At 41.0% G+C, this 23,511-nt stretch overlaps 1 protein-coding gene across 2 annotated transcripts in view; it reads right to left on the reverse strand.

The window, feature by feature from the left end:
• mid2 (midline 2) overlaps positions 1-22,898 on the reverse strand; it is a 142,246-nt gene extending 119,348 nt beyond the window's left edge. For both annotated transcript variants that reach the window (XM_056382335.1, XM_056382333.1), the window contains exon 1: positions 22,455-22,898. The gene's annotated coding sequence lies outside the window, so the exon portion shown is untranslated. The remainder of the gene's footprint in view (positions 1-22,454) is intronic.
• Between the last annotated feature and the right edge of the window lie 613 nt (positions 22,899-23,511).

Below are 23,511 nucleotides of genomic sequence, written 5' to 3' on the forward strand. Positions count from 1 at the left end.
ATGATATTCACCTCAATCAAGTTTGATTTTGCAGAGAACTCTATGTTAGCACATGACACTGTTGACAACGTTTAGGATTAACATTTTTAAGTCTTTATTTTTTTAATTATGTATGTGTTTGAAATGATTCATTGTTTTCCTCAGTGAGGGGCAAACAGCTTGAGTGAACAGTATCTCATCACAGATGAAAGCATAGCCTGAATGCAACATGCTAACGCCGGCTCAGTTCTGCTACATTATTAATAAGCTTCTTATTTGTAAAGAACATCTAATAGCATTCCTTTTTTGATGTGCAAACCAGACTTTGTGCAGCAAAATAAATCACCAGTTTCTCATCTTCTGGAAACTCTAATGTGAGTGTGCTATTTAAAAAATAGCACAGGACTACAGAAGGAAAAAAAAAGAAAAAGAACTCTTGGATTTGTGAGCCAGACACTGAGCATGAGAGTCATATTTGGGCCAAGATGACTTATGGGATGGACAGATGTCTAACATTAGTGAGAGAGATGAGGAGCAAGTGTAAGAGGATGGAAATACGCTCAAATCGAACAGCGGAGGAAAAAGTAGAGCATAACAGACATTAAGAGAAATCTATTTAAAAAGCATATACAGGCCCACATCAAACACACCACCAGGAGGAGAAGGTTGCTGAGTGGGAGTCATCTCATTCCTCTCCCTCTATGTTCTTCCTGCAGTGCTTCCTGCAGCTCCCGTTTTGCTCTCTGTTCTTGCTCTACTGTCTTCCTCTGCGCCATCTAAATATTTCATATGTAGCCTGATGTTGTTTTAGGGATGTGTCCCACTCTTTGATCAGACAGACTGTCATTGATTTGTTGCTGGAGCACAGTAAGGCATCGGCTGTTTCATCACAGAGGAAAAGACAATCAAGACAGGCTCACTGAACAAGGACAAATCAATAAATAATGCATCATCAGCTTGTATTCAGCTGTTTTATCAATCATTAAAAGGCCCAATACAGTGCAGTCCCACCATTACACGTTGTTGCCACCAGTGAAATGAATGTGTGTACATGCTATTCTGTGTGTTCCGGGGTCAAACCAGCTTGGATGTTGTGTTGCTGTGAAAAGAAAAAAGAAAAAAATCACTATATATTGCTTTTACACTTAAGTTCAATATCCTGTTGTACATCTTGAATGGACTCTTTGGAAATGCTAAAAATCAAATAGCAAATGCAGCAGTAATTACAGAAGGACACTTCTGAGTCAGGGAAGATGAGCTGTATTCTACAAAATCATATCGGCTCTTGCTGCATTACTGAGCCAAAACCCACTGACGCTCTGGCTTTGATGTTCAAACTGTGGTCCTGCACAGCCAGGAAAAAAGTGTTCTAAAAACGGGGGCCTAAAATCTGGGAGTGAGAGGAAATGTTGCTGCTGCCATAATCCTATGGGTAATCGTTTACATTTGATCACCATGCATGAATATGAATACTGTTCTGCGTGTCCTTGAAAAATCCCCCAACTTACAGTCACTTGCTGGGTTAGAGAGAGAGAGAGAGAGAGACACACAGAGAGACAGAGAGAGAGAGAGTGATGTGAACATTTTCTGCACTTCTTCCGTAGGATGACAGCTATTCAAACGGCTTACTCCAACCTCCAGCAAAACGACTAGCGTGAAACCGAGTCACAAGTGGCACACATTTAAATGCACTCAGTGTGGTGTTGCGAAAACAACACGAGGGAGACAAAAAAAAAAGAAAGAGAGAGAGATGAATAAGAGCGGGCGCTACAGTGCCTAACAATGCCAAGTAGAAGATTACAGATGGCTGGCTTTGTGGAGGGGTGCTTGAGCATGTTTTCAGGCTCATTTCAGTGTAATTTTCTCCCTTTATCCATGGGCACGCAGCCTGTGAAGGGTCAGAATGAAGCATGGAGCCTCGTGGAGAGAGGAAGGCCAAGCAGTGCGGACATGTAGGCAGAAAGGAGACGTGATGGGGCGCTGGAACGGCTACTGCTAATCCCTGGCACAAAGGGGGAGAGAGAGAGAGAGAGAGAAAGAGACAGTGTGTTTGCTGAAGCATGCATGCATGCACAGACAATGAAGCACATCACTATGCTTTGGATAATTTCATCTAAATTGCGAATGCGACCTGAACTTCCCTTCTAGATCGAAAAGTATTGTGCTTCAAAATTAGCTGTAATGAATAAGTTTAATTTCAGGATTTATTACATACATTCAGAAAAAGCTTGAATTTAAATTCTGCCATTGCACAGATAAAGAGGATTCTGATGTGCCAAAAAGCAAAGAGCATACTGAAATTCAATTAAAAAAAGAGGGGCTCCAATAAATGGACTGAGAAATGGGAAAGCGTTCGTGTATTGTTGCCTTCAAAATGGGCATAAATTGTAGGGACAAGCTATTTTTAACTAGTGACCCATTTATTTAACTGTGTTAACAGAAGTTCAGTTGAAATTGGCCCAATAGAGTTAGGATCCCAGCAGGGTAGTATCAAGTTAGATAAAAATTTAAGCTTACAATCCCCTCTTTTAAAACAGATTTGATGTTTTCACTCCAATTTTGAAGTTCAGTCTAGATTACAGAACATGAACAAGTCATCTCGAGAGGCCACCAGCAGCATTTAAGATTTTTCCTTTGACATCCTCAAGAGGTAAAGCCCAGAGTTGGTCTATTAACAATAGATGGAGAGCAACTTTTATGGTAATGTGGTAGAGCTGGAGCTGATTCTGTAGGGATATAATTTGAATTTATGCTTCAGCGTCAAGGTGTATTGGTCTGAATGAAGATGCCTGCAGCATAAGAATCGATTTATAGTTCAACCTAAGATTTCACACGTTGCACCAAAAGTACGAAAGGATCACTACATGTTGTAGCAAACTGTAAATTATCAGGCCTGATTATGCATCCCAAAGTAATCATAATAACATTTTACTTACTTTTTGATGCAGAACAATGATACGGTATTGCCTGATATACATAGCTAATGAAAAGAAAACCATACTGAAATACAGCACCTGAAATAATCATGTTTACATTCTTTCATTCACTTTATGAGATTAACACTCGCTGTGAGCAGAAGGTTACTGTGTTTACTGTGTTACTCACCGAGCCTTACTTATTAATTACTGAGCCTTTCTCCAAATTGTTTCATGTTGTCTTCCATATTAACAATCTTGGGAGGACACAAGGTAGCCTGAGATGACCAATCAAAGTTCATTCACTCCTGGCATGGCACCTTGGTGTTGTTTTGTGTCCGTTTTTTTCAGCATTTTTGAGGAGGTGCACGCACGCCACCTTTGGTGCAGCCTGGGGTGTAGCTACAAAGATGAAAGCCATGAGTTTTAAGACATTTCATGCAGTTTCATGTGATCAAAGATGGTGGCTTTTGCAATGACTTCTGTCAATTTTTGTTTCAATAATCTTAGAAAGAATGGACGCATGGAGATGGAAATGCCTCTGACAAGAACATTTCTTACCACATTTAGTAAAATACATACTCCTGATGCTTTTGTATTGAGACGTTAGTGTTCTCAGGAGTACTTCAGCACTTGCCGATATAGTGGTTTCAACATAGGCATCAATGTGGCCTGGGAGTATGCGAGAGTATCTACTGAATGTGAAGACATTGGTTATAGTTTCAGCTGAAATCTCCCCTTTGGGAATGAAGCAATCAAAGCTGATGCTAAAATGACCTGCAATGACTTCACACATATGCCGTCTGTTCATAATGTGGGAAATAACACTATGATATGACTGAAACCAGAAACATGAGACTCACAATTCACAACAGTACCTGGTTCCCATGAGTCAAACCAAGGACAAAAAGCCCCAAGCGAATCTGTCACAATGTAACCCTCTACCCACCCAGTCACATTTTTGATGTATAAGCTTCTAAAAAGATGGGCATGAAAAAGGCCCTTTGTGCAAAGCAACGTTTTATAGAGAACAGTGGCTTAATATCTGGTGGGTATTCCCCTCGAGTCAGGGGATGTCACATATGCACATGACAAAACACACACACAAAAACGCACACACATTGAGATGGACAAAAAGAGTCTCACAGAGGGACCATTCAACTGGATGTATGCAAAGAGATTCCCTACATTTCAAGTTTAACGTACTCTCACTCACACACATGCACACAAACCTTCTCTCACCCCTCCGCTCTCTTATGACAGAATATGCCCTTTGTTCATGTTCTGTTAGGGAGTGTTGGGGGGCCGGGTTTCTGGGGCTCTGGGAACGGACATGAATAAATGGACTGTCCTTCATGGCAGCAATGAGGAGAGCAGCCAAACACCCCAAGCAGGAGATCTTACATCCATTATCAAAGGGCCTTTTGAAACGGCTACAGCTACAACTACGACATGTGTGAAGTGGTAGTTACACACAAGCTTGTCCGAGCCCACATGTATTTGCAGGATCACGTTGTGAATGAATGCACAGAAATGCACCACCAAGTACTATGCGCGCACGCACGCACACGCACGCACGCACACACACACACACACAAACACACACACACACACACACACACACACACACACACACACATTCCTCTATGTGTCAGATCCAACAAAAAAGCCTCTTCTCTTCTCTATCCAAAATACAGCAAACCAAATGGACAGTGCCAAAGACCTAGGCCATGGAGAAATATTGAAAAGGGGTCTTTCAGAACAGGAAATTAATATTTGATTCAAGCACTGCTGCTTTTTAGAGAGTGCTGTCTTGTATGCCTAGAAATGAATACATCACTAGGACCATCTGCCCACTTATACTTAAATGCTTAAAGTGAAAGACTAAATTGTGTATAGGCTACAAAGAGGATGAAAGAATATAAGTACAGGTTCTCATTCATTTCCCCAGAAGACCTGCTTTTTCCACAGCAGTGGCTCAAACCGGGCCGTTAATCTTAACATGGCAATGTCGCAGACTAACATAAAAAACGTTTAAAACATTGAAGCCATTATTCCCCATTACTACTGATGTGTCCAGGCACCTACATCACGCTATGGGACAGCAGAGCTCTTCTGCAGGTACAATAGTTCTGGCTTTCTTCAAGTTACAGCCATCTAAGGAGGGATGACTCTGAAATACTATAGTGCCTCCAGGGTGCCACAAAACTATGATTACCATAAGATACTCTGATCAAAGGTGCTGCTACACTAAATCCCACAGGCATCAACTGGCTACATTTTGCAAAGAAACAGCATTTGAATGCATCTTTTCAATTAAATGAGCTATTTGTAGATTTTGCTATTGCTACATTGGCAACATTAGCGATAACAGCTGTTTACTGACCAGTCTTGCCAAGAGTTTCAGCCACCGTTGCATTTACAAGACAAGAGGTTATAATATGTCGTCTGAGCAGCGCTATTTCTTCAGAGCACACTGGACACTATAGTGACTCGGTATCGGAAAATTATGAGATTGGCCAACTGGGCCAGGGCTAGGTGGTTAGCATGCTAACTTCAGTGGAAGTAAAAAAAATATAATCAAAACAAGAGGGTTGCCTTCCAGCTCTGGAGACAGCGCTTGGCGAGCAAAGGAATGAAGTTTGATGCAGAACTCGGAACATTTCTTCTAGACTGATAAGTAAACAGCTGATAATGTTAATGTTGGCAATAGGAAAACTTACACATAGCACCTTTAAAAGTAAACTATAATTAGAACTAAAATTATCTAGGATTACCTGGGGCAGAGTTTAATTCATTCTCCTACCTTCAAGTTTGTTTTAATTGCATTTGTAACAATAGCTCTATCTCAAAGACAGATGATTGGATCACAGGGTCAAACATTGGTTCACTTGTGTCTGGATTTGAGAGAGATTTGTTCAAAATCATGACTATTGATCGGACTGCTGTAGCCCATCAGAGGAACAATGTGAATTCTAAAAACCTGAGTCAGAGACACATTTGGATTCTTTCGAGTTACAAAGTTTGAAGGACTTTACATCACAGAAAATCACGTTGCATAACATCTGTTAACTGCACAATCCTTGTACCTACATTTACTCATCTCGTTCTCTGGAGAGGGTGAATGTGGTGGAAAGATTTAGCCACTGTTAGCACTGAACATTCTGCTGCTTTTTAAATACACTTTTAAGTTTCAGTTAACCACATCTAATCTATCGCTTTTCCGTTTGGGGGATTGAAGTCTGTGTTTGCATTAAAAATCCCGCCTACTGGTGAAGCCTCACATTAGGTGCTATTTTCATTCCTTGTTAGAACGGGAGAAATTGCCATGTCATGGTTTTTCTCCAAGGCCTTTCCCCAATACTCTCATCTTTACAATATCGCTGAGCTGACAACTTTAGTCCAAGACACCTTGAAGAGTGCAGCTGCCTGGAGCAGTCTTCTAATAGCCATCTGTGTGAGACTTTATAAATCACTTAACCAACAGCTCTCTCGATTACTAATCTCATCACTTACTCAAATAGAATCTACTGGATTTCTTTTTCTTTCTGTGTAGAGTGGACGAGCTGCCCTTTGCGTGTTGTGTCAGTTGTAGCGGCCTTGTTGTGGATTTTCTGAGTACCGTCAGTCAACACACACATGCAAACACAGACATACACACACTGCCGGACAACTCTCTTGACTCTGAAGTGTTCTAATTAGTGTGGATAAACACCGGAGTTGATAACAGTGTGCTTGTTTAAAGCTATTAGAGCTTCCTCCATGATTGATCTGTTAGTTTTGTTTGGCTAAAGGTCACTGAGAGGCAAAAGCCAACAGCTTTGGCAAGATGTGAAATGACATGATGCTATCTACACAACGCAGCAACAGGTCAATCACAAACTATGTACAACATATATAATATGGGCAACCTTTCTGGTGGCAGTCTGCAGCTGTGTGTGATCAAGGGCAAGGACAATTTTGTCATTTATCCCACCCAAATGCTATAGCAGGTCATTTCACTGATATGTTCCTTCAGACTATAGAACTGTATGTTGTCAGTTGTATATACTGTATACTACACATGGGAATCCATCCAAAAATTGGAGTGCGGATCAAAGTGGTTCACTGACTGTCCAGCTGGTCGACACTGCCTACAGCCACACTGCTGGCTAAACATTACTCTGTTGTTAAATTCAAAACATCTTTAGCCTGTGGAGCCGCTTCTTGTAATTCACAGGCAGTGCGCTTTCAGATAAAGTAATGTCACGGGGAAAACACTGAGATCCATATGTCAGCTGTTAATTTTGCCGACAAGTGTTTTGGAAAGCATCCATTTACTAGGGTGCAAATGTTTGCCAGCCGTTTCCTGTTGGTTTGGCAGCCTGTTTGCAATGCTTGAGATGTTCAGTTAAGAGTTGAAGAGTCTCAGCCATAGAAGAGTGTTTGTTATCTATAATAAATTTCACAATTTTCTCAGTTATCAGTTTTGTTTTATTGCTGTCACGCTTCTTCAATGTCTCCAACAATGCTTTTTGCTTCTGCAAGTCTTTTATCAAGTTTGTGTCTTTGGACCATCCAATGCTCCTAAATTCCAACAATCCAAAAAAGCAATTCTGCTTAATTACTTATGCAACAGAAGATCCAACCACATCATATTTCAGTGTTTATTTGTTAATAGTTCATATCAAATTGTAGATTTCTTCTGATATCTGAGCCCATTTTTCTATCTAGACCGATGCAGATCCTGAGCATTTGTATAGTATTGTAAAGATCTCTTGGGGAAAAAAACAAATAAGATTCTGCCGAAATAAAATTACTGAGGATGTCTCAAGCTATACAACATCAACTCCACTAAGTCACGTTTTCCTGTGCCGTCAGAATAAAAAAAAAAAAACATGCATTCCCTGCACACACAAGAAGAGGTGGCCTTGATCCATGTTTCCTTTAAAGTGTGCCTGCTCGGTTTTTGCTCGCTGAAGAAAAACTCTAATTGTTGCACCAGAATGTCAAACTTATAGTGTATGAGATTTGACTGAAATACGCTGCAGGCAGGCTATAGATGGTGGCTCTTAAAATCTAATTCTGCTTACTATCAAAATTGCATTGAGAAAATGCTTCACGGGTCAGTGTTTAGTTTCTGAAAATTATTTAATGAGCGTATGTATTGGACTGATTACTACTGAGGGGAACCATAGATGAGTTGAGTTGAAGATACTGTGACAGAGGAGAGGAGAGGAGAGGAGAGGAGAGGAGAGGAGAGGAGAGGGCATTCTCTCTGTGGACGGGGAGGCTAATCCCAAACATGGAGCAGATTAAGAACATGATACAAAATGCACATCCATGAGCCAGAGCCCTTAGCTGAGAAACAATCTGCTTAAAGGGATCGAGAGCACACGAACACAAACACATGCAGATTTGTGTCCCTGCTATGTTACGAACACCTATCACACACACAAATACACACAACCTAACCTTTGGTCATATCATACCCAGGTAAAACATGCATTCTTAAAATGTCTTCAGCTCTTATGTGCTTTGCTGAAGTCAAACATTATTTTTTAAAGTGTAGATGTTTCATAGCAAATGTAGTAGAAGACAACAATAATATCTATGACATGACTTTTTCTTTTTACAAAGTGAAACCAGCAACAACGATACTGCAAATACAGAAACCAGGTGCTACTGGAAAGGAAAGCATGGACATGCACATATGATTACACATGCAAACACAGACAGATGGTTACAGATTATACTGGCATAGCCATCTATAAAACATATGACAATGTTGTCGAATTCTCCTCTTAACATCAACTAACAAACTCGTGTCTGTGATTTTGTGTGTATGAGAGAGACAGAGAGAGAGAGAGAGAGAGAGAGAGAGAGGTACAAAGATTTCCTAGGGATTATATATCCATAGTGCCATCTAGTGTTTCCTGGAAAAACACACACAAACACACATGAGATTCCAGCTGCAACTGTGCTACAGACAGTAAACTGTTTTAAAGCCTTTTCATTTAGGTCATTACATAAGCTGAAATAATATCAAGTCATTTCAATAGTAGCTATCCCCTTCAAAATTCTCCATGGGCTGTTTGTTTACATTTCTCTATTGCGACACAAGAACTGTACTAAGGCTTTATGAGAGCTGACAACCAATTTATAAAATATGGAACAAGTGAACACATTATATGCTAAAATTCCAGTAAAATGTGTATAAATAGAATAAAATGTGAAAAAATAGAATTGAGGTTCAAATTGAAGGAGAGTGGGAAAGAGTAGAATCTAGATTCTGTGGAGAGCAGCGACAATGACTTAAAAGTGGGAAAGCCATAGGCAGTTCTCCTAAGAGATTAACTACATATTAGCATATATAATTAACAACAACATATTAGTAAAATGATTCATTACATAATAACTTGTGAGTAAAATCATAAACTGACTCATTACATCAGTAATTATGTCTTTGTTATATGATATATGCACAGTAATGATAATTACACCACATAACTTATTATTAGTTATGGCTCTTGTTTAAATATTTTAGAGCTGTCTGCCTTAGATAGAAAGGATCAAATTTAAGACAGTTGCATCAACAGGAGCTGATGTAAAAGCCATTTGTCTGTTGATGATGGTATTAAACAGCAAAAGCAGCAAAACAGGCATTTTATGTGACACTAGGTTTGTATTGTGTTTTCCTTGGACCAACCAGTAAAGGTATAAGTGTAAGTCATTGCCTGATCTATTGTAGGCTAATATGTGTGTAGCCATTACAGAGAATTAACTTTTCACATATGTACGGGAATAAATTCACATCACTCACTGCTACACACTAATTAAAACATCAGGAGACTGAGGAGAGGCTTCTAGCTGCACTAGAGACCATGAAAAATTCATTTCCAATTACATTTGGACACGGTACTGTCAAATATACCTAATCGTTTAAATATTTTTCTCACCATGACAGGAATGTTCCCGCCAACCTACATTTTAGTGTCACGCATCAAAACAGAACACTTCCTGTGATGCTGCACTCACACACTCACATCAAAGATACTCATACACACACAAACGAATGCCTGCATGCCCACACAGGTTTAAAAAGAGGGGCTTGTTACAAACTACAATGCGCAGCAAACAGAAGCTCAACATAAACCTGTCACCTATAGCAGTAAAAGAAATTGCATAGTCCTGATAGAGCAGAGAAACCGATTAAATGGGCCACCTTCGTGCTCTATTCCACTGCAGGATTGAATAGCAGTGCTATAGGAGCTGTTGTTGCTGTTGCCGCTGAAATTCAATATACTCTGGCTGGAAAGCCATGTCCTGCAAAATCCATTATCAAACAGGCCTCTTCTTAAGAGCACAAAGGCCACAGCTTTGCATATCTATGTGTGTGTATGTGTGTGTATACAGTGTAATTGCTGCTGAGGACATTGAGCTTATAGGGGCACTGACTGAGTACTAAACTGTCCCTACTCCCAAGCCCCCCCTCTGTCTTCCCATCAGTGTCGTCCCTGCTCATCTACTTCTCCCTCCATCTGTTTCATCTCTCTGCCGTCCTCCAGGCTGCATCACTCCCCAGTGTCTACTCTACACTCTACTTCATCAGCCCCTTCAGGATTTAAATGACTTTAATGGCTGGATTTTTTTCAGCAAAATTAAAGGCTTCTTGTAAATACTGTCTATGGTCCGCATGAGATTTAATTTATCTCTGATCTTTTCGGGTATAAAACCTCTCAATTATTTATACAGTGTCCTTCTTTTGGATCAATGCCAATTATAGTATTTGGCCTTTAATATGGAAATATGTTATGGAAAGGTATGATATCCACTTGGTGGCATCAACTGTAACATTAGCCTCAGATTATGTAGGGATTATTAGTGGAGAGGATGCCTGGTGAATTTGCCTGTTTTTGCTTTGAATTAGATATTTCAATTCTTTCAGTTCTTTCCCATAATAACATCTTTCATGATGTTTTATGGAAATAAATCCCCTCTTTATACCGGTGTCTCTTCAATCATAAAATCATAAAATGGGACACAGAAATGTTTTCTGGTGGGTCTTGGTGAGAGAAAAAAGACTCCACTTTGATTCTCAAGCTAAAAAAAAAAACTCCCATCTGATTCTCTTGCTGAATTTTTGTTTTTGCTGGAAGCTCCAAGCCATTTTATGTTCTTCCCTTTTCCCCTTGTGCAGTTTTCCTAGAGCATCTTGAAAGAGATTTCAAAAATGTCATTAATTATTAGCATCTCCCTTGTCAGCGGAGTTCAGTGTGAGAGATAGAGAATAGGCCTACATATCTTGTGGGTTGGCAGTGAATGGTAAACATAAAGACGCTACCCTAATTCAAGAATAAAAGTAACTCTGTACATCAGGGGGATATTTCAAACTGTCACTGCATGAAACTGAGGCAAAAAGGGGCTGGAGAGGAAAAGTATGAAAGCATTATCTGAAATATACAACAACGTTTCATATGCCAAGGGAACTTCTGAACAACTGCAAGCTATCTGTTTTGATCCATTCAGGTTGATTCACCTTGATACGTATCAAAACTTCAAATTCTGTTAAGTCCTTAATTGTTACAAGAGACACATTTCACCATTTTGTTCCCAAGAAAGACACACTGAATTAAAAAAAGAAAAAAACACACACAAATGCACACACTTAGGACTGTCAAGGTTCTCTCTCTCTCTCTCTCTCTCTCTCTCTCTCTCTTTCTCTCTCATTATTCCAATTAGGTTTGTTAGCTAGCTAGTTGGTTAGCTACCCATTGGATAGCTCTTTGATGTGAACAGATTAAGTTCACAATTTTTTACATAAGTATTTAATTGAGGCTAAACAAGTTTTGCTATTGCTACATAGCCAACGTTAGCATCACGGGTTGTCTATTCACAAGTCTTGCTGGCAGCTTTAGCCATCGCTGTGTTTACAAGACATTAGGTTATAATACATCTTCTGAGCAGCACAGACTGGACACTACAGTGACTCAGGAAAGTGATGAGATGGGCCAACCAAGCTGGGGCTAGCTGGTTAGCAAAGTATTAATCCAACATTTTTGAATACATGCTTAATCACTTTATTGCTATTCGTTATAGGAGTAGATTGTTACCAATCTCATAAGAAGCCACAACTAGGAGTTAGCTTAGCTTAGCATAAAGACATGAGGAAACAGCTAGGGTGGCTCTGCCCAGAGTTCACCTCCCAGCATCTCTAAAGTTCACAAATTAAAATGTTAGATCTTGTTCGTTTAATCAGTACAAAATCCATAGTCTAACAACGTCACTGCTCCCAGCCAAGAAACAGTCCAGCACATAAAACTGAAACTTGTTTTTGTAAAGATTAAACAAACAAGACAAAAGGTGTTAGTTAGCGAGGTTCCCAGTTGCTTGTAGGTGAATTTTGTTCATATTCACATTCAGACAGGGCCAAGCTCGCTGTTTCCACCTGTTTACAGCTTTTGTGCAAAGCTAAGCTAACCAGCTGCTGGATGTAGCCTCATATTCACTGTACAAACATAAGTGGTATCAATCTTCTCATTAAACTCGCCACAAGAAAGCAAATTAGAATGTTTCCCAAAACATTGAGCTGTTCTTTTAATCACCTCTGAGCCAAGTTGCTACAAAGGAGAAATTATAGCTCCTGCCAGTGTGTAATTTACTGACATATTTCTAATTAAATTTTCTGTTAACCCTAGCTGTCATTTGTGGATACAAAAATCCACAGCTTCCCAGTGCAGCTTCAAGTAACAATACAGTACAAAATCTGACAAGGCTTTTTCATGCATAAAAATGTGACTGACTGACTGATTGATTGACTGATCGATTGGAAGTCAGGTCAGAATGTTGTGTTATCTTATGCGCTATAAACCTGTATGTTTTCTCACTGCTCTACTCTTGGGATGGGACAGCAGCATGAGAGTGTGAGCTCCCACAAGTGTAAGCAAACTTCACACACTACCACAGTATGAGCAGTGGGAAAAGACTGGGAACAGGACTTGTAAGACAAAGGCCCAGAAGTGAAGCCTCATCCTTCTGTGAGAAATGTGCCACCGTCAGTCAGTGAGGGGGCAGAGAGATCATACTGCCTCTGGACCACAGTTTACATGCAAAGGAGTAAGGATCTAATTACAAGGCAGAGCAGGGGCCTGATACTGTATGCCAGGCTCCATTTGGGAGGGACAGGCAACATCCCTTGGGAATACAAGAGAAACTTGGGCTCGATACACTGTCCACCTCTCTTTCAACGGCTGTCATTCTGAAAAGATTATCTGTCTAAAAGAATTGATGGCTTTATACAGTGTTAAGGGAACTGCTTGCGATCTTGCTGATGTTCTTCTGCTTAAATTCTCTGTGGAATTTGAATATTGTTAGGGCATTTGGGGTTTTCTTATAAAACGTTCCAAGTGATCAATACAAAATAGTATAGGGACTTCTTTTTGTATACACATTAGTGAGAAAAAAAGCTGCACTTTATATGGGAAAGGATGCTGCTAGTTGTCCTTTTTGTCAATTTTACACGTCCAATGCATAGTAGCAATAAAGTTCTGTCCTTTCTGTGCTGAAAAACCTATAATACAAATTTGATCCTTGATTTGTCATTGACATAATTTATCCAGCAAAAATACCAAACATTTTTGATGGTTTGGATTTACTGCTTTTTACATCAATGTAAACTGAATATTTTGGGGTTTTGTACTGTGGGTTGGACAACACAAGCAATGACATCGTCTTGGGTTCTGAGTAATTGTGGTGGCCAATTTTCTTAATTGTATGACATCGTATTGAATGAGCAATTGGTTGAAAAAGTCATTCTGGGATGCAATTAATCTGTCAATCAGAACTGAACCCAAATGAAAATCAACAGCTGCAGCTTTCTTCCTAACACGTGAAATTTGGTGCATACTACAAAGAATAGCTGCCTGTGCATGTGAATACTGCCTCATGAGGACAGAGTCACTATGAACTTGCTATAATGACTAAGTGAATGATTGCTCGTGCTGTGTTTCATCACAAATGTCTTTCTCCATAGAGTAAAAAATATCTTAGAGCCAGTCTGAAAAATTCAGTTCAAACTGCTTTGAACAATGTTTGGATGTTTAGGGGGTGGAGGGGGGTGGGGTGGGTTGTTTATCAAAGAATATCACAAGGAAAATAGCATATCATCTCAGTGAATGTGTAAAGGGTGAGATTATATAGTCACACAGGCAGCGGTACTGTGATAAAATTTTGACATAAAGGCTCCACTTCATTATCTCGCCCTATTCAAAATCCAGTCATCATGACCATAGTTTTACATCTCAGCACATATGAAAGAAAGACAACACCCACCTGCATTCAGAGCGCTGTATGGCCTTTTTCTGATAACCCAACAAAAAAAAAAAAAGAAAACACACTGCAAGAATGAGTGTTTTTTTTTTTGGTATCTTAGATCATATCCTCAACACAGCTGCTGAATGCCGGGGGGCTGGTGGTGATGGGTTGGGGAGGAGTCAGCATTTTCCCAGGATGCTTAGGCTACACGAGCTATGTGAGTTTGCTTTTGCTGGGGTTTTCTGAGGACAGGTTTCCTCTCTCACTGGTCGAGGAATTTAACTATGTGATCCGAAAAAGCCATGATGCAACAGTAGAATTTTTTTTTCAAGCGTGAAAAGCCTGATGGCTATGGTGAAGGCCAGAATGCTGGAGCTTGTCCAGCCTCTCTGAGCAGGAGGGCTGATTTGAGATCGTTAAAGCCTTACTTTTGTGATCAGAGCTGACCAGACCAGTCTTATGAAATCCACAGATCTACCAGAGCCTCCTAATCATAAAGTACTATCATCTTTGATTTATAACATTCAATAAGAATTTAAAAATTTTAAGCACAGATCAAAGTATTATAGCAAATACTGTGAAAGAGACCCTTTTATTTTTACATTTAAACTTTTCATCTGCCTTACTGTAACTTAATTTTGATCAAGAGGTCAACTCCTTAATTCCAGAGTCAGGCAATTCCTAAAATACAAGTGATAATCTGCCGAGTACAGCCCTCGAGTCCTATTGCATTTTATGGAGTTACTGTATCTGACTCGATCATATGATCCCACAGCTTAGCATTAAAGCTTTCAGCACTCTTCAGGTTCAGCCTGGCAATCACCGTGTCGTATCGTTTTATGGAGCGAGACTCCCTCGCCCTGTATTTTGAAGTGAGGTCACGGCCATGCCAAAGCTCTCCATACATGTGAGGTAATATTCCACAAAATGACTGTCTGTCTTTGCTCCTGCTAATCATTCATGTAAGAAAATAACTCATCGATTTATGATGTCGATGATTCACTAACCAAGCGTCTTCATGTCTCCAAATGAGGAGGGGAAATTACAAAGTGGTGAACACAGAATCTGAAATTAGACCCCCCCCCCACAAAATACATTTATGCAACTATAATTATGCCAGTATAATCACTTGATTACGTGGAATACAGAGACCTCAGATAACAGACTGCAATTATATGGCATATAACAGCCCAGATTTATCACAGTACTTATGGCTCAATACAATGTGAAACCATATAACACACATGCATCATTCATTAATGCAAGACATGTTGATCAGAGCCACCGCCACCCCTGGAGACTCACAGGAGCGTCAGTTAAGTGAGGATGACTGGCCGGTTTTTCTGCTGCTTCTGCAGCTGTATTGGCTGACGATGAGGTTAAGCAATTAGTGTGGGGTCACTGAGAAAAATCTATGTGACCTTATAATTTAGCACCGTATGCTTGTGACAAATTGTTTCTTCTCTCTATAAACCTAATAATTAACACTCCTGTCAACACAGCAGAGGACACGTAACAGATAATCCGGCTGGAAACTGGCAGTAGCGTGCGGAGAACGGATAGGGCCTGCTAGGGAGATGATTAGAAACTACAAAGGAAAGATTTAGATCATGTTTGTAGGCGGGGTGCGTGTATGTGTGTCGAGCGAATCTGAATGAAAAGGACAGGTAGACATTAATTGGGAAAGGCAGGAGGGAGGAGATGATGGCGAGAGAGAGAGAGAGAGAGAGAGAGAGAGAGAGGAGCAGGAAATGGAATCGAGTATGCTCGTGCATGCATCTAGTTGGAAAGCCTTACATTGCAGTTTGCCAGCAGAGGTCAGCAGGGCAGTGAGAGGTTAGGAGTAATTTATCACGGTGAATTAAGTAAAGAAGATGTCCTCCCCTGCTGTGATTACACACAGAACAAGTGGTGACAGAGGACAACTAGAGGTCAGTGTCATCTTCGATTCAGCTTCCACTCAAAAGTACTACAGCCTCTAAACCCTCTAGAGGGAAAGAGCCACTGACAGAGTATGCGATCATTGGATGCTTATATATACACACATCACTGCATTATGAGGGAGGAGAGGAGTACTCAGATCAAGGACAGTTTTAAACAAACAGCTTTAACATATCTGCAGATACAGTATATCACGCCAGACATAGGTGATGATTTCACAAACAGATTCAAGGCAGGGTTTAAAAAATGTATTAAGCTTCATCCAACCTGGTTGTATTGGAGCTATATTTGTTTCCGAACCCGTCAGAAGAAAAAACACCCTGTGCAAAATAATGTCTAACCTCTCTACGGAACATCAATCTACAGTTATGAAGGGACATTTACCCATAAATCCCCTGGTGTTTCTCAGGAAGAGATTATAGTGTAGCATTATAGTAGAAATAAATAAAGCAACCATCAGGTGCACGAGCTGCAGAGACTGAAACCTTTTCATCTGTTAATATACAGTCAAAGGCCACAGAGCATTTATGGTAAGAATGGCTGGCAGCTGTGTCCCTCCCCTGAGTAAAAACAATTTGGATAGTTTAGGATTATTTCGAGCAGGTCCCCGCTGAAGTCACAACATTAGTCAACATCTCTGCCCCTTGTGTTGGATCACTCAGTTATGCACAGCTTCACCCTCCCTGTTCTAAATGCAGGACATGTCGCCGCGGTCATGCAATCTGCCTCTCATGAAATTACCCCGGGGGGAGCTGGGCGATAACATCATGGGGCTTGACTTAGTGTCATTCAGCTAGTTCTCTGAATGCAGAGACAGTAAAAATCGTGACAATAAGAAAAGCACCCTCGTGAAATGTATCATATTCGCATTTCGCATTATCTCAATAAACCAACCCAATAAATTTTATTATGTTGTGACTTTTCTTACATTTAGACATGAGGAATATGTGGAGCATGTGGCCATTCTTTCCACAATGTATGAAAAGCTGCAATAACAGGTGTACTTTTCAAAATATGCAAAATATGTAATATCAAATATTCACTGCACAAAGGAAGGATAACACAGAAAAGATTTATTTTAAAAAGGCCCAATCAGTGATATATATTCATATATACATGTATAAACAAAATGCTGGGATCACCCAGTATGATGCTGGGTGATGTGATCCCAGCATTCTGTTCCCCAAAAAGATTCTTACTGCTGTGTTAACAAAATTATGAGTGTGAATGAGCTTTAGAAAATATGAATTACTTTCTTTGTTGCATTTAAATACTCCCAATCAATTTGGAACTGGTAGTATTTTGCTGAGCTGCTACAATTACTTGATTTGTCAATTTTTTTTCGAGAGAAAAATAATCAGCATCTGTTTTGATAGTTGATTAAACATTCAGGTCACGTTTCAAGAAAAAATACTGAACATCTCAGCGTCTCAAATGCTGAGATGTTGTCAGATATGCTGCTTTTCCTCGTCTTAACATTTTAGTAAACTGACGGGTTGGTTAGACAGTGCATGAGATTTGATGTTCGCCATTAGGAAATTGTGATTGCAATTAATTGTGAAAATAAATCAGCAGATTAATCACTTAGGAAAAAAACGACTAGTTGTGACCCCAGTATGTTTCAGTCCTGGGTTTTGAAAATTTTGTTGTGGGGGTTGGGGATTGTTCCTCCAGATATGAAAAAAGGATAAAAAAAAATATTTGATATCTCACATTACATTTGAATGCATTTTTCTGCAGAGGCAGTAACATACCTGCTACTACAGCACACACCAACTGCACTTACAATCAGTGACACATAAACATTTGATACCCAACCATGTGTTTTTATTGTGCCTCTTTGGAGGAGGGGACAGGATGTCTGAATGTGTGTGTGCATGTGTGTGTGTGTGTGTATGTGTTTAGGCGTAAATGTGTGCACATGTGCATGAAGGGCATGGAGGAGGCAGCAGTCTCCCCAAGGAGGAATTTATTTGAAAAGAGCCTCCCATGACCTGGCTTGATCTCGTCCCTTCATTCTTCAGTGGGGGTTGCGCGTGCATGTGTCTCTGTCTGTCTGTATGTGTGTATGTGCGTATATATATATATATATATATATATATATATATATATATGTGTGTGTGTGTGTGTGTGCATGCTCTCTGTTTGGGATTTGCAGATCTTTGTAACGGCTGTCTGTCCCCCCCCCACACACAAGAGGAGAGGACAGGGCTGCACTCCCATCAATGGCTCACAGCACTAATCTGACTGACAGCTTGGTGCAGTTTTCAGCCAAGAAACGGCCCACCAGCAAGGTCCAAATACCTGACTGCTGAAGAATCTTATCTGCCACGAGATGACGGAGGAGGAGCTGCTCTCCCTACGCTGCGCCCAGGCAAATGCTGAACCTCCCGTCTCACTCTCTGCCTCTTTTATCCGTCTTCTTGTTGTTTGTCAGCACTAGACTGTGAGACCTACACTTCTTTGGACTCAGCTGGATGTGACAGTTTGACAGACTGTCACAGTAACAAACTAAAAGGCTCTGGCATGACACTGTTGTAGTACCATTCTTCAGGCATTTGAAATAACACCTTTAAACTTTCACCCTTCACATTTCATTTTTATAGATACGCACTTAAAAAAAAAGAAAGAAAAAAGAAACAAGTTTATAGTTTCTCTTAAAGCTGACTGAACACTTATTCTCTATTGTGCTTCTGTACCACTAATAAGGCAAAACTACAAAAGAGTCCTGCCACATCAGTAAAAACACCCCTACAAGCCATCTGCCTCGTTTCTTCCTCCTTCAGGGGCAAACTGTGAGCCCATTTAGTTAAGATGCCCACTCATCAATCAGTGGGGCTTTTCCACAAGCCATCCAACTCAGCTTGAACTAGAGGACCCTCATAATTGAATATTAAACCCCTGACGAGTGGCAAGGCAAACTACGGCGATGCTGACTGGAGGCTGTTATGTGTCGCTGCCGCTGCGATGGCAGATACGTGTGGTGCTGTTCAGAGCAGCATCAGTCACATCCCGCCTGCCCTCAGGTTAATCTGTCACACTGTCATAATTTCAATCTTCTGAAACGATAAGGTATCCGCAGACAGACGCACACAAACACTCGCACAGAGGTCCCAAGATGCAAGCAGGCATTAATTTACTTGGCAGGGATATACATTAACACAGCCGGCTTTAGCGGCAAAGCAGGGGCGCTGTTGAAATGGCTTTTCGTCCAGTTAGGTCAAGAAATGTATTTGACTTCTGGCGTATTCATTTTGCTCCATGTTTAATGCAGCATACTGAAGGAAAACAAAGAGGGAGGGATATGTAGACGGCAACAGATCAGACATAAAGATGAAGGAACAACATGTGACTCTGAAGTACAAATTTGATTGATTTCTAATATGATTTAAAACCAAAATGATGAATCATAAGGATTTAAGAAACACCGAAAACTGTTTTTTTCTGGTGTTGTGCAAACATAATCTGATGTACGAAATGGATGTTGAGGCGGAACATGATGTGGGAAGGTACTCTTGAAAAGTTCAAAGGATGCTTTGTATACTGTTACAAATTTGGATTCTTCAAAAGTAAAAAAAAAAAAAAAAAAAAAACACTTTCAGCAACAAAGATGCAACCATAGTGTTTCTGGAGAAGCAAACTGAGTTTTCACATCTGTGCGCGCTGATATGGCAGAACAGTGTAAACCAATTTTTGGGCGAGAACAATGACTTCAGTCCGGTGTCCCTAATGATCTGACACAACCTTTCTATTCTGCTTTTCAGTTGCCATTAACTGCCGATGCATCATACAATGCACTGCCAGCGTACTCTGTTAAATCAATTATGAAAAATATGTAAACAAAACCAAACAGACCACACAACAAAACTGTTGTTTTTTTTTCACATGATGCCGGAAAAAAAAAAAAAAAAAAAACTTCAACGAAAACAACATACCAGCCCCCCTGCTGTTTTGTGAGGCTCCCCGTGAGAGCCCGGCCAAGAGGCTGACTCTGAGAGAAATGCCTCTTTCACAGTCAAACTAGCATCTACTGTTGACAGACAGCCCAGAACAAAAACATCCTCATGATGCGTGTCCTCTCTGGCCGACGGATCTGTGAGGATAAAGCGATTATAAATGTGTGGAGAGCCTCCCTGAGCAAACAAAGAATGTGACCAATTGGTTTTTTAAAAGATAAACGGGAGTTAAGATGTTTCATTTTTGGGCCAGAGAGTAAATGATCTGTGCAACATTTAGAATCTTTCCAGCTCATCAATGTTTAATAGAGTAAATCTAAAAAGGAGGGTAATGGACACTGTAATATTATGACCAAGCTAACAAATTTAAACTAAGAGTTCACTAATTATGTATGGGTGTTAAGTTTCACTAAATGTGGGTCAGTTACATTTCCAACATTTTAATATTGCATGGGGGCTTTGCTATGGCAAGCAGAAGAGCAAAATAGAAATGCATTTAACACACCCAGCCACTCTGCACATTTCTCCAACATAAAGTCCTCAGGTATATTCAGAAAAACATGTACTTGGCCAGTTTTTTGATTGGCAGGTCCAGGTAGCTTCACGATCTTGCAAGCACACACGTGAAATTGACTTCAAGCAGGAAGAGAGTCAGCCAGGTGCACCGTCGTACAGTAGGTGTTTACTTCTATTCTTGGAAATCCTTGCAGCAGCAGCAGCATCAACACAGAATGCCAACCTTCTGTCACAGCTATAATCATCCCAGCATGTAGAAGCTGATGCTCCGTCTTTCTCCTTGAAAAAGCCACTGCTCTTGTCATCATTATAGTGTCTTAATAATTTCATCTAAGGGTACAATTGGGGAGAGAGGGATAGGGAGGGAGGGAGGGAGGGAGAGAGAGAGAGAGAGAGAGAGAGAGAGAGAGAGAGAGACATGGAGAGGCTGAGAGAGCAGGCAGCACCCTGTAGATGCATGATGAATGAGGGTGTCAGCTGTAGTCACCAAACTAGCAGCGCTGTCTCTGAGAGGGTCGGGCCCCATGCGCCGAGACCTGTCTCATTAACCACAGTGATCATGCATTAACAAGAGAGCAAGTGAGAGTAGGAAAATAAATCATTTTCTATAAGACGGTGCACCACCAGCTTTTGAAAGTATAATAACCGTGTCAGTGGATTAAATGTGGTATCACTGCCACTCAGCGTAGCTCTGACATCATGTCACACAGCACGGCATCAGGATTAGAATGTAATTATTTTGGGATATAGTAATGACTTTAAGTAAATTTAAACAAATCATTTTTTATTTATTAGTGTCTGAACACACATTCAGAGGAAGGGACAGGCAGGGGCCGACACTTCTCAACACTGGACCCCAATTTCTTGCTCCTCATTGTTTTGGTATCCTGCATTATTGATGTAGAGCTGACAAAGCCACAGAGCCTCCACTGTCACCTGCGGCACTGTCTCCACAACAACCATGCCGACATACTGTCACAGCTACTGCTGGGAATGTTAAGGGTTCATATTGTATTTGTTAGTGAGTTTGCTTCACCCTGTTGTGTCTATGGTGCTACTATAGCATTCATATGGTTTCTGTAATATTCTATATTAGCCTATATGCATAGAATACTTTTTTTTTTTTTTTAAACAGAAAGCATTCACAACTTTGATAACAACAATGGTGTGATGGCTGTGATGGCTCTGGTCCTCATGGATAGGAAAAGAAAACCTTAGCACCTACATTACCTACTGCATGTCTGAGTGGTAGCTGTCAGGGGCGTGGCCGTGAGACACCTCAGGTCAGTACCTGGGATCATATAGTACTACGACACTATGACGGAAGAGATAGATGCAACAAACGTGGAAATACTTCAACAAAACCCTCAAAAATCACCTGAGTGCGCTTCAACGACCGCAACACAGTCTCATTCACAGTGATTCCAATGAGAAACTGTCAGTTGTGTAGTGTTGTAGTGTAGTTTCAGCGTCCTCTAACACTTCTTAGCACCATGTTTTTTTTGGTTCTTTTTCAAGGCACCATTTTAAAAACAGATTAAGGTATCAATATGAAGTCAGTGATGATGTGTCGCAGCACATGAGTGATGTGCTCTCTCGCCGCGCTCTTCAAATCACCAGATAAGTCACACTCTTTGTTTTTGCATCTTTCTTTCATGTTTGTGTGCAGGGGGGGGGGGGGGGGGGGGGTAAAGCTTTACATTCACTCTCAAGCAGCTGATCTGGATCATGATCCTGCTGCAGCCCAATAGCTATCCCGCGCACTACATTGCACAGCGTTTGCACATTGCACAAACTAACAGTGTGATTATTTAGCCAGCGTGTATCCAAACCACAGGAAAGAAGCGCAGCCTACCTCGGTCCGCCGTGACAGCTCCGTGTGTGTCGACTTGTAGCAGTGGATGGCAACAATGTGTGACGCTCGCAGTAAAGATCACAGTTGGGAAGCGCAGAAGTTTTGACGAGTCAGTGACTGAGGGATCACACACGCTGACAGTTGCCGGTGACGGATCTGTGTTTCACACACCAAGTGTGGAGTGTGTATGACAACGCCCCAAAACAAAACTGATCTGCTTGATCTACCGCCGGACCATTAACGCTTGTTAAGGATGTTGCTGTCCAACTCGGCTGTGCGCAACCAACGCTGCGCTCCCTCTTCCTCCCGACGTGGTCCCCAAACTAAAAGCTCCCCAAGGACACGTGACCAACCCACGGGGGACGGGAATAGCTCTCATTCCCTCACGGCAGCAGCTGGGATCGGTTACACCTCTGCTCCACTGCCCGTGCAACAAACTCAAGCTGTGCGCACCCTTACTCCTCCTCCACCCGCCCCTCCATCCCCTGTGGCCTCAGGGTGTCGCTGTCATTTGTCTTTACCTTGATATGCATCACATGAAACCTCTCGTGAAAATACACCAGTCTCAGCCTAAACCCATAATAAACTAAGAAAATTTGCCCAGACACCTTATAGTGTTAAAACGTAGGTCCTGTTGACCCTGATACAGTGTTTATTAAAGAGCATTTCAAACACCTTTGTATTAGACAAACCCTTTAAAGGGGCAGTGTGGCCAACTGTTCAATTCATACTCCAAACAAACAGGGCACAGCATATTGCCAGAGGTGTCCGCCCCTATGGCAAGAAAGAAGAGAATGCACTCTTTGGTCCCTGCTCCCCCGTCCCCTCCCCCTGTGTCATAGTTGACTGGCCAAAGGGAAAACTGGGACAAATTCTAGTAGGCTGCCGCATCAGTGGCCCAGCGCACTGTCAAAAAATCCATGAAATTTTTACCAACCCTCTTTGTCTGTCATTCAGAGTGCGCATGAGAGGGTGACCACTCACAAACAGGTTTCAGTCCACACCCGTTGTGGTTGAGCTAACGTTGAGCTAACATTAGTCGTATATTTAAACTAGA

This window comes from Seriola aureovittata, chromosome 8, assembly GCF_021018895.1.
Source record: "Seriola aureovittata isolate HTS-2021-v1 ecotype China chromosome 8, ASM2101889v1, whole genome shotgun sequence".
Lineage (NCBI taxonomy): Eukaryota > Metazoa > Chordata > Actinopteri > Carangiformes > Carangidae > Seriola > Seriola aureovittata.